Here is a 12,720-nt window from a genome sequence, read left to right as displayed (position 1 = left end):
AAACAGTTGTCACTTCTGCTTGTAGCCTTATTCTGTAAGCCTTACCTTTAGTGTATAAGTGCTTCCAACAATTTACGATAAATGTAAAGCACAAACTACTTCTCCCCTGAGAAGGGTAAGCAAAAGATTTCAGTGAGCTGACCTCAGCTTTTACCTAATGTAGCACATATTTCCTAAGAGAAAATACTAAATAGGGTGATTGTATCTATCTTAATATAACATGCTCAATTGTTATATATCTGGATTTTAAAAATAAACAAGTAAAAGGAAATTTGAGATTGTCCTTATAAAAATAAGAACAGATCACCACTGACTGTTTGAAAAATGAGCCATGGAAATATGATAAAATACAGGAAATAAGACTAAGCAGTGATTGGCAACCTAATGGAAAGGATTATGGAACAGTAGCTGAGTATTTAAATAAAATCATAGTGTGAGAGATGGTGAGAGATGGAATGAGGAAGAAAATAAAAATACACCAAGACAACATGCACTGCTGGATGCCAGCTTCCAATCAAAATAATATCAATTTACCATATCAAACAATCCAGTCCTCAAATGCCTGAAAAAACAGGACTCTCGCTGAGCTCTCTAAATCAGAGTGATCTGTACTTAAAGATCTATATCTAACGGATGTCTTAAAAATCTAGGATGATACAAATTCTACAATTTCCTAGCAATTCACACCAATGTTAGGAGTGTTAAAAAGTCCTTCCTAAGGTCTAGTCTAAATCTTGTCTGCAACAATTTAAGCTTTCTACATTCTGTTCCTTTAGTAGATGACCAGCGACCGAGAGAACAAATTTTCTTCCTTCTTCGATGCTGACTATTAAATATTGGAAATTTCCCACTTAAATAAAAGCTCCATGATTCCTTTTATGTTTCCCATAGCTGATACGTTTTTGACACTTCTTATACTCGCAGATTTATTCTGTACCATCTCGAAAATGCAATAACAGAACTCGGCCAGTTTTTTAGCCAAGAATTTACCAGTTAAGATGAGCAGAAATACTCCTTTCCATTCAAGTTCAGCACTTGATGCTTTTCAATTTCTGGAGCAGCATCACGTTGTCGAGTCTGGTTCTGCTTGTCATTCACTATACCCCCAAGACACTCTCCCTTAGAACTCCCATCTAGCAAATCGTTTGCAGTACTGCATTTCATTGGAACCTCTGTCCTTTCATGCTGGACTGAAAGAACTAGGTTCACAACAGAAACCAGTACATGAACATTTCAGGAAGAACATGATAGTGTTCATTCCTCTACTGTAACTTTTCTGCTGAAGAGCTCCCCAGACTGAAGGCTGTCATGATTTACAGCCACAAATGTACGCTTTTGCATCCATTTATACATCACTTTTGGTACACATTTGTACTTTTATTTTTTAATAATTATTATTTTTTTCCTGTGACAGTGAGGCCTATAGTTTAGTTACATATTATATTAAAATTTATTCTGTTAATTTGCTGCCTGATAATATCTTGAGTGGTCTGAAAGTATATATTTTTTGTGATGTTACAAATAATTAATAAACAATTCACCTTCTTCAAACTATTTATAGTTTAGTAGCCCTGTATCATATACTTCTCCATCACCTCTTCTCCAAGCTTGGAAATGCTTAATCTGTTATACTGAAGCTGTTATTCATCTGAATGACTGACACTTCTTTGCAGGGTTTTTTTTTTTTTTAATTCTGTAACATGTCTTCTGAATAGATAGAACTAGAATGGTATAAAGTGTTCAAAAGGAGGTTTGAGAGCAGCTAGTGCAGTATATATATATAATAAAATTTTACGTTGTTCTCTCTTTTCTTCATAATTTCTAATATTCTTTTTATCAGTTACTTCTTCACCATTACTACTTAAAAATCTCTTTCTGAAAGTTGATAGATATCACAGTGAGCCACCCTATCATGTATCTATAATTAGGGTACTTTTATGTCGTCTGCATGATATTATACTTGCCAGGATTTAGTTTGGTTGTTTTTATTGAAAGTCTTTCAATATTTTGAGATCTCTCTGGATTTCTTCTCAGTCAGCTTTATATTTGTCTACTTTGCAAAACATTTGATCATCACAAAATTCTGTCCTTTTGTAATTCACCCCTTTTCCACATGGTTCTGAATGCACTAAAAACAACAAAAAAGCTGGCTCAGATTCTGAGGTGTCCAAGGCTAAGATCTACTCATTATAAAATCTGATTATTAAACCTTACTCTTAGTTTTCTGTCTTATGTTTGACAGAGTAACTTCTTTAAGAGCCTTTGTATGAATCTCTGTGAGAAACATATCAGTTAAGTGACATTTATAAACTCCTTCAGAGATATCTAATAGATTCGTGGTGTAGGAGTCTTCAACAGAAGTTCTGCTGATTCCTTGCCAGTACATTAAATTTAATATACTTAATTATATAGAATACTTAATTATGGAGAATAAAAGCTGATTGAAAATATAAATCAGATTTATGGGCTAGTAGTACCCATAATTTCTCCTGGAGTCTGTGTTGAGCTTGATGTCACATTTTTCACTGACCTTTGGCCTTAGAGATTGATTTAAGCCATAGGTTACATACTGCAGTATTATTGCTCAGTAGTTTCATATTTGCATTTCTTTACAACTCTGGAATGATTGCCATCCATCCTATCCTTTTAATTTAGTATAGTGAATTTTATTAGTTTGTCTTTTTATTAATATTTTAATTGAGATAGCTCCTCAGATTCACCACTTGTGAAGAATTGCTTTAAGAACTTCCCTGACCTTCTTTTTAATGAAAACTGATGCATTCTGATATAATTTATCTATCTAGAGAGCTGCAGGTGATCAATGATCAGTTTGCCTGATGATGAGCTGCTTCTTTCTGATGCAGTTAAAAAAGTTTTGAGCATTTAGGTAGGGCTTCTTCAAAACAGATCTTTGCAATAATCTGTGATTTTACGCTTAAGGTCGCTTAGACTCTCCTGCTTTTTTCCTCTGTTGGACATGATTGCTGTTTTTAGGAGCTTATTTCTGCATTTTAATTTAATTTAATTTAATTTAATTTATTGCATCTTTCCTAGCAATTTAATCACCTGGTTGTGTTGCTTTTAAGTGCTTCTGATATCCTCTTAACTGAGGGTATTCAGTGTTTCTTGGCCTATACCATGATGTTACATAAGGTCTCCACCCCAAAGTAAACTTTTTTTATTCCAGCTTTTCATTTCTTTTTTGAACTGTGAATGTTGCTGTTGAAGAAGTCTAATCTCCTTTTGTCTGAACCTTTACCATCACAAGATGGGCTGTTCATTCTTGCTTCTTGATTGCTGGGAACCTTAATCTCACTATAGCAAGTAATTGAAGTCTCTCACTTTTGCCTCGCTAATGTTTTTAGCCTTTTGTACTAAGTGTCAGCACTCTAGTACAGATAGTCTATCTAGTACTCTGATAAGACCATAGCTCGAATATCACATCTCATAATATAGTTCACAGAGATTTGTGTATACATAAACACTGATAGCTTCTTCACCTTATTGCCCTTTACTATAAATGATGCTTATTACTCACACAGTATCTATTCTTACGTGAGCAGTATTTCCCATTGCCAAACTAACGATGTCATATTTTTGTAGGCTTTTCTTTCAATTCACTAAACTAATTTAAAACTCTCATTTTGTCCCTCTCTGTTCTTGTAGATCCTTCAGCATGAAATCTTTGACAAATTTAACAAATACACCATGTTATGAGTTAAAATATTTAATGGCATTGGACCAGGATAGAATCTTAAAATAGTTTCCTACTTTGACAGTAAATCATTGATATATTCTTTTCCAGTCACTGTAGTTTGCATATAAATGAGGATAACACATAAGAAAACATGAAAAGCCTTCCTGAGATCCTGTTAGACTCCACTTCTCATTTTCTCTAGTCCTATTAATCGTTAAGAAGGAAATAAGATAACTTGTCACAACTTGTACTTGGCAGGTGCATGTTGTCTTTCACATATTCCTCCTATCTTCTGAATGCTTAATAATACTGTCTTCCATTACTTGCTTCGGTATTTGGGGTAACTGAGGGTAATCAGACATGTTTTTTAAATCCAGAGCTTCTCTTTTTCCTTCTTTAAATACAAATAGTGTGTTTACTTTATTCCACTATTTGCGTCTTATATACAGAATGAGATAACATCAATGCAAAATGAATGGAATATAACTCTCATTTGCTGGGTAATGGCCCAGAGTTACTACAGCCTTATATGGACTGTTGCTTGTTCCTTGGCACACAGCTAATGTAAAACACTATCTGCCTGGGACCTCGTTTGTGCTATGTAGTCTTTAACATAAAAATGGGGATATATGATGTATTTATCTGACTAGTGATAAGATCAAATACATTTAATTTGCAGAACTGTTCTCCAGTATCTGCACTGCTTCATTCAGTATGATGTATTAACCATGCAATGAGTACAAGAAGATGTATTAAAAGTGAAGCAAATGACAGAGTTAATTTACCTGGGAGGCAGTTGGCATGCTGGTGGACAATGTATTTTGAGTGGCCAATTAACCATCACAACCTAATTTATTTGTGAGAAGGTATTAGAAAAGTGTTCTGAGCTGATGCATGAATAAAATACAAAACCTTTTCTTTAACACGTTAAAGAAAAAAAAAAAAGAAAAGGAAAAAGCTGTGGGATAAGAAGCGTTTGAGCAAGTCATTATGTCCCAGTCAAAATATCCTTTGTAAAAATATCCTTTGCCAAAATCCCGTGTCAGTTTCATTTCAGCTGAATTTCGTTGGCCTGGAAGCCTCACAGACACTGACAAAATTTAGACAGAGATGCAGTATGTTGGCATTAGAGCAGGTGAGCCCTACTCGTTATAAGGATTCACTTTGTGTTTGAGGTTTGATTCCTTGAGACTATTTGTCATTGCTGTCTGTTTCCAACCTGCACAGAGACTGCTGAAATTTTGATGCTTGACATAACTGCCTGCTTCTCTTATTGCTGGATAACAGTTCTGTCATCACTTCTAAATCTGCTGATTTTTTAGTGTATATCTTTCTTATGCATTAATGGATTTTGAACACTGAACTAGAAACAGCCTTGTGACAATCCTTTCTGTCACATTTGTTTCACAATCTCCTTTGTCCAGGTTTGTGCTTTGTTTTGTACCTCCCAATTTGTACCTTTTGTTCATTGTCGTTGACTTTATTTTAACAGAAGTGTCCTTTATTTTGGCCTCCTAGTCCAAATTAGACATGCCATGTACTACTATCTGAGAAGCCAATCTAAATTGCAGTGCAAATGCAAACTGTGTTTAGCTTTAATGTAGTGGCAATCAACTGTCTACTTGAATTAATTTCATCTCTTTTTGCTTTTTTTAATAGTTCTAGCCTCGCTTCCTCAGGAAGCAGGATTTACTCGGTTGTACTTTCTGTCATTCTGAGTCTTGCAATTTCTTTGGAACCTTCTTGAAAATTTCAGCCAAATTTGAGAGTGCTCAAGGTCTCAGTGTTACAACAAGCTGAATGGAGCCAAGCAGTCTCCCACTGAGGGCAGAGATGCAGTTCAGCTCAGTTATTTGGACGTGTACTGTATACCTAGAGGACACTGCTAAAACCTTCTCTTCCAAAAGAGAAGGTTCTGCTAACACTTGTTTTCTCTTAGACACATGTAAAGTAGTTTATCAGCTGCCTGTCAGTGGTATTAATTAGGCAATGCACTGTTTCATTTTGCTTTCATGTCATCACATAGCTTATCATTTAAAGTCCTCTTTTATATGAAAGAAATTTTTTATGCTGACTGGGATAGTTGTATTTACTTTATATATCGTATTTCTACAAAATCTTGTCCTTACGATTTTTGATGGCATTGTTTCTGAAATTCAGCTTTTTTCTTTGTTTGCTTTCATGGTTTTTCTTTTGACACCTTGAAGTACTTCTATTTGTTACTTGATGTTGAGTAGTATCTTGCAAATTTGCTAGTGAAATCAGAATTTCCCTAACAATATTTAAAAGTTTGCTATTATCCTGCAATATAGAACTTGATGTACTTAAGGATGCACATACTTTATAAAGAAGCTCATGAAAATTGTATTTTCTTTTTCAGTAGAAATTATCTTATTATTTCTGGATTGGCTGTAATTGGACCAAGGGCCTGTATGCTTATGTTTGTACTACATATTTCCTTTTACTACAATTTTTGAGAACATAGCAAGCACACAGGATTGTCTTATTCCAAGTGATAAAACCACAGGAGAATTGGCTTCATACATTCTACTGCTTGTTCACTGTTCCTTGACTTCCTACCCCTTCCTACCTTTTTCAGTTATGTTTCTTGCTGCCTGTCTTTCTTGCATTAATTTTAAGCTACTGCATCCAAATATCTCTTTTCCCATTTTTTTCTCTGCTCTTCTCATAAATCTCTCTCATTTGCATTTTCCTTTTTCAGAATACGACCCAAATGAACACTTTTCTCTTAATTTTTTATCTCTCCACGCCCGCTTCCCACAGTCTTCCCACACTATATCTGATATATACCTGATCTAGAGGAATGTATCCCTGCCTATATCAGGAGGCTTGGAACTAGATGATCTTAAAGGTCCCTTCCAACCCAAACCATTTCATGATTCTATGATTCTATATCCATAGGGCTGCATGTGTATGTACACGTACATAATATCTATGTACACAAAGAAAATCAAATTTTTCCATGTCCAGTTTTCTCTGATACCTTTCTTTTATCATCATGTTTAGGGAGAAGTTTAGGAATACTTTTTTTCCACTGAAGCTGTTGAGAGTTAAAATGTTTCCTCTCCTCTCTCTTCTTTTTTCTCTTGTCTGTTTCTTTCGCTATCAGCCGTAGAGGAAAGATACAGTTGTTAATGCTTTATACTGACTGCAAACCTCACTATATTCCCATATGGGTATGCTATTTTTTATATACACTATATGTTTCAGGATGTAATCACCTTGTGGCTCAGCATACTCGACCAGGTCTACATTCTGCTTCATATTACTTATCCAGATGTATTTTCTTCCATTTCTTGGTCTGCACCATAAATCACAGAGTAATAGAATGGCTTGGGTTGGAAGGGACCTCAAGGATCATCAGGTTTCAACCTCCCTGCCTCAGGCAGTGTTGCCAGCTGCTAGGTCTAGTACTAGATCAGGTTGCCCAGGGGCCCATCCAACCTGGCCTCAAATACCAAAAGGGATGGGGCATCCAAAATTTCAAACTTCTGGGCAACCTGTTCCACCACCTCACCATCCTCTCAGTGAAAAAATTCCCCCTGGTGTCTAACCTTAATCTTCCCTTCTTTCATTAAAAGTCATTCCCCCTTGTCCTATCACTATCTACCAGAGTAACAAGTTGATGTCTCTCCTGTTTATAATCTCCATCTAAATTCTGGAAGGCCACAATGAGGTCTCTCTGGAGCCTTCTTTTCTCCAGACTGAACAAGCCCAGCTCCTTCAGCCTGTCTTCATAGGAGAGGTGCTCCAGCCCCCTGATCATCTTCGGGACCCTCCTCTGGAACCTCTGAACTCTTAAAATATGTATCTCAATTAAATTATTTATAGAAGTACGCATCTTTCTGTGTTGCATGTATGTATTTTCTATTAATCAGGTTAATCAAGGATGAGAATTTGAATTAAATTAACTTTATGTTCCTTTATAGGAAGATTGTGCAGGGAAAATATCACTGGACTGGATGAAAACTGAATGTGGTAAGAAGATGCAAATTCAGTTTATAATACTGCAAGTCTTTCATAATTATACCTAATGTATTTGACAAGGTTAATTTTGTTGCTGTTGTTTGGTAAGCACTGTGAGAAGAATGTTTTTTTGTTGTTTGTTTGTTTGTTTTTCCAAGCTAGATAGGTAACAGTAAAATAAAAGGGAACAAAAAGTAAGAAGAGAAGACTATTTATACAGAATTATGTCTTTTATAAAGAAAGCTCTTAAAAATGAGTCATTTTAAGTTGAAAATCATGCTTTACCTGCTAGAAATCCATGAGAAGGAAGTAAGAATAGTGAAACTTCTTGGAGAATGGAGGTAGTTTCCCAATAGCATATGTGCCCAAGTCCCACTCATAAACTACCTAAGCTATGTCTTCAACAATTACGCTTTTTTTTCCTTATTTCTTGTGTAGAAGAGGATTACTGACCACACTGATACGGTGATTCAGAATGTCTTCAGCGTCTGCTTTTTGTTCCCTGCAGTATACTGAAGCTCCTCTCCTCAGTTGTTTTCTGCTCTATATACATTTTTCTTCCAAAGTGTTTATTTTGTATGCTACTGAACTCTTCTGCCAGAAAATATTGTCATAAGAAGGTGCAGCACTGAAATGGGAAACCTGGATTCCAAACCTCATGCATCCCTGCTTGAGTCTGAACCACCTGTGCATGCTTCCTAGGAATACACTGTAATCACAAGCTAAATAATTCCAGGGTAGAATTCTTTTCATGCCTCCATGTGAAGTTGGATCACTGTGCAAGCAGGAATCTAAGCTGAAGGGTACAAAGGAAAAAACAAAAGAGGTGGAATCTGTGATCAGATGATGATGAGGGTCTCCCAAGGGAAAGACGCACTGCAAATTGTTCTGTTTGCTAAGATTTATACTGGTGTGTCAGAAAGAACAGAAGGAAATTAGACCCCATGAGAGGTCTAGTTAATTATGAGTTTCACTAACTCTGTAAATAAATGAATTATGGGTAAGATAATACACATAGCAGTTTACTTTTATCCCCAAAGGGTAATGAAGCTTTGAGTTAATTGGGGAACAGAGCATGCAGATGCTTGTTAGACTGGAGTACATACTGACTAAGATTCAGAAGGTCTACAATACCTAGAATACATCAAGAATATCCCTAAGATTCTACCAAGGCTAGGATATAAGTGTAATGTAATCTTTGCAATCATGAAAATGTAGAATTGATGCAAATATAAATGAATTTAATTTTAGGATCTTGCCAAAAGCAGGAGCATATAAATATATGTAATTTTAAACTGTGAATATTGTAAGCAAGTTGTATGTGAGCTATGAAATGTTATGGGGATGACTAGTTCACTTGTAGTGCATGAAGAGTTGTCACAGTGATCCCACCTTTATCTGAAAATCAACACGTCTGTGCTCTAAAGACTTGTTTATGCATTTCCCACTTAAGCATCATTGGATATAAATAAATAAACAGCACTGGCAATTGCAAGCAGATCTCAGTATTGTTTTCCCCTTCTCCAAGTTAATCTCATTCTCAATAGAATCAGCCTGTCTTTGTTAATCTCTTTTTAGCCCCCTACCTCCTGCATTCCTGATTGAACTGTGCCTTATGCTTAACAAAACTGGTCTCTAACTCATAGTTCAGGATTTAGAAATCAAGGTCGTCTTCTTCCTTGCTGAATGTTCCACCCATCTGGCCATCACGGATGCAGAGACTCTAACAAAGGAACCTTAATGTGCCTGAAACAGTCTGAATTGTTCTCAGAATTCCATGTCTAACATTTGTTTAATCAGGAGTTTATGGACAGTTCATCAAAGGATGCTATCGGTAAGAACAGCACATGAAGCTTCACCGAATCAGTAATACAAATGAAGAGCAATGCGTTAAGGAATGCTGGAATACCTATATATGCAGTAAAATATTTTCTGATTGGGATCTGTGATACTGTTCGACTAGTGTACGTGATGTGGGAGATCCTTCAGAGTTTATGAACTCTACCTTCACCTCTGCAAAACTGAACTCTGCTCAGTGCAGTGTCACAGTGGCAGTTCATTCCAACTTAGAGTTACTTTCTTCTAGGGAAAGCTATTGTGAAGTTAGGTGCTTCATCCAAAACACACCCAAATACAGAAAAGAAAACGGTGGTCATAGGGTACGAGCAAAAGTTCTACTAATCCAATCTTATGGCTCTTGGATGTATAAACAGATGGCAAGATATCTCAGCAGGTGTTGCTACCAGCCCTTTGGCAGAACAAAACCTCTCAGTGGACACTAAACCTACTTAAAAAACTATTTGAAATAATGCTTCAACATCCTCTACTAAAAATATCTCCCTTGCTAGAATATTTCATTATACATCTTGGAAACACAGTCCAGTAACTAAGAGAAACTGCTCTGAATTTTGGATTTGTTAAAGCTATTAACCGTAAGAGGAATGACTTTACGAGAATTTGATCATCAAATTGTAACAGAACTCTCAGATCTAAACATGTCCCTGGTTCCATATCATGTAAAAGGCAATGAATAAACAGAGATGCTGCTTAAAAGCCTACAGATCATGTTGAGAACACTGTTCAGAGGAGAAAAGCTCAACTAACCCACTTAGTAGCTTGTTTAATGGCTAGAATTGACAAGAAATGAACCAAGAGGATTTTCATCCTTCTCTTTGTTATGTGGAAGAGCTTCCTGTGCTTTTTAACAATAGGAGTGGTTTAATACAATATGAATGTTCTTTGGATATCATACATATTTTTTAACTTCCCCTTATGAATGATTCAATGGAACTGCAAAACCATGGAGAATGTCAGCCAGCACAGCTTCAGTGCACAGGAAGGTTACGTTAGCTGAAGTATTAAGAGGAATGTTCAAGAGAAAATATAGCACTTACAATAGAATGTTTAGGTTGTCATTACCTGAGGCTCTGCTCTTCAAGTTTGTAAAGCAAAAGTGGGCAAACCTAGGGAGTGCAGTACAGCAGCAGCAACCTGGGGTGCTGTGGCAGGGAACAGCAGTAACACAGCTTATAGTGTCTAATTCTTTCTTTTGGTATGCTTGGCTATATAACAGCTTGATGCAAGTAAGTCAGAGAAAAAAACTAAAAGAGACTTAGCAGCTTGGACTGCCCGATGGCTTAGCTCCCTAAGGTACAGTGTCTGGGACATGTGGTTGCAGATCGAGCGCAACCTACACTGCTACTTCATTGTGGACATTCATCCCTTAGTGGCATCTATGAGAACACCAAAAGGAAGTGTGTCACACTCCAGCTCTGACTGCAGTGGATTCTTAGCCTAGATACAAAAATCCACTACTATTTTTATTCAGTAAGATTATAACAAAGTATTTACAACTTCAATTCTCTTTCAAATTTAATGAAGGGATGCTGAATGTTTTCAAGTTAGGAAGCATCATCTGCTTATTCTTCATTTAAACGATGAAACTCAAATGGAATATGAGTTCTCATTTATCCTGTTGCATTGACAACTGCAGCAGCGCATTGTTAATTAAGCTATAAACCTTGATCACAGCAGACACTGGCTCAGAGGGCTCCTCTGCAGGTATTCTCCTGGAGGCATCTTCCGCAGGGCAATGTGTGGGCACCTGCTCTGTGCTGGGAACTTAAATGTCACAGATGTTTTGCACAGGCCTGGCTATCCGGCTGATCAAAGCTTCCATGCATTTTTTTGATAGTTCTAACTGGTTGTTCGATGAACTACGCAATGAGTTAAATGTAACAATGTACAAAGGAGCACCTTCCAGCTAGAAGCGAGGTTGTAAGTATGACAGCTTAGATAGGGTTCCACACAAGCATGAAACAATGTCCATTTTTTTCTGATCTTAAGATTAGGAAACAAAATCATGAATCTGCATTTAAGACAAAACAATCCTCCTGTTTCCACACTTGTAACCAGTGGCACTGCAAGAATAGAAGAAGATCTTATTTTGAACCAGACGACCACCTCTCCTGGGAGGTGGGGGATGTTAATTCTCCAAGTTCGTTACTTCTTGAGCAAGTGCTGCAGCCTGTGGGCAGTTGTGCAGAAAGGAGATGAGGGCTGTGTTCTTGGCACTTGGTGACCCACGAGCTGTGCAGTTCTACCCATGTGTGCTGTGCGTGGGCTGAACGCAACGACGTGGTTGGGTGGAGTTGAACCCTTTTCCTGTCTGAGTGAAAATGCAGCAGAACTCAGCAAGATAAGAGCACTTCTGGATATATACCAAGACCCATCTTTGAACGACTGGGGTGAAGGTTTCAGCTGATGTCTGCTGGGACGCTTCCTGACACGAGGCTGCTCAAACTGTTCTCTGAAACGCAGGGTGTCTCAAGTTCACTAATCAAAGCCCAAACGGACTTCACAGGGTTTGAATTTTGCCTCCTGGTGTGCCAGAAACAGCCAAGTTACCGATGAAACGGATACGTGCGCCTGATATAAAGGCTGTACCACTTACAGGTGGCGGCTGGAGATGGCAAGAACTGATGTGAGGCATGGCACGGACAGCAGGTTCGACTCTGAACTTGGTCTGAAGCCACAAACAGTCCCACCATGAGCTGAAATGTGAGCGATGCTTTCCATGACAGTACCACACCTCAGCGATGGTCCTGCAACAACGCATTTATTCTTTGCATTCTGGTTCAGCCTGGTTCTGTGACGATTGGTGCGGGGGACCCACGGACCCACACCCCAGGAATGGGTTATGGGGAAAGGGAAAAGGGCACAGAAACAAAACAGCGGCAACGATCTGAGGAGGAAAGCTAATTTACTAAATAAGATATCGGAAAGCAGAATAACACAATATAATACAATATAATTGGAATTGAAGCTAATAAATCAAATAAAATGAGCAAGAGAGAGTGTGAAGTAAACTGAACGCTAAATGCTGAAGGTGACATGGCAGCGAGCACCCACTGCTGAGTCGATCCCAAAGGAAAGAGAGTGTCTCATGACACACAAATGGATTTTATCTTTCCCTCTGAGCGGAAAAACGTAAGAACGCAAAGCATCTCACAGTCCTCTGGGGAATGGAGTTCTTC

The sequence above is a fragment of the Cyrtonyx montezumae genome, unplaced genomic scaffold (genome assembly GCF_038088225.1).
Source record: "Cyrtonyx montezumae isolate F1298 unplaced genomic scaffold, pur_monq_1.0 scaffold_3, whole genome shotgun sequence".
NCBI classification, from domain to species: Eukaryota; Metazoa; Chordata; class Aves; order Galliformes; family Odontophoridae; genus Cyrtonyx; species Cyrtonyx montezumae.
Note: the sequence above shows the minus strand (reverse complement) of the source record.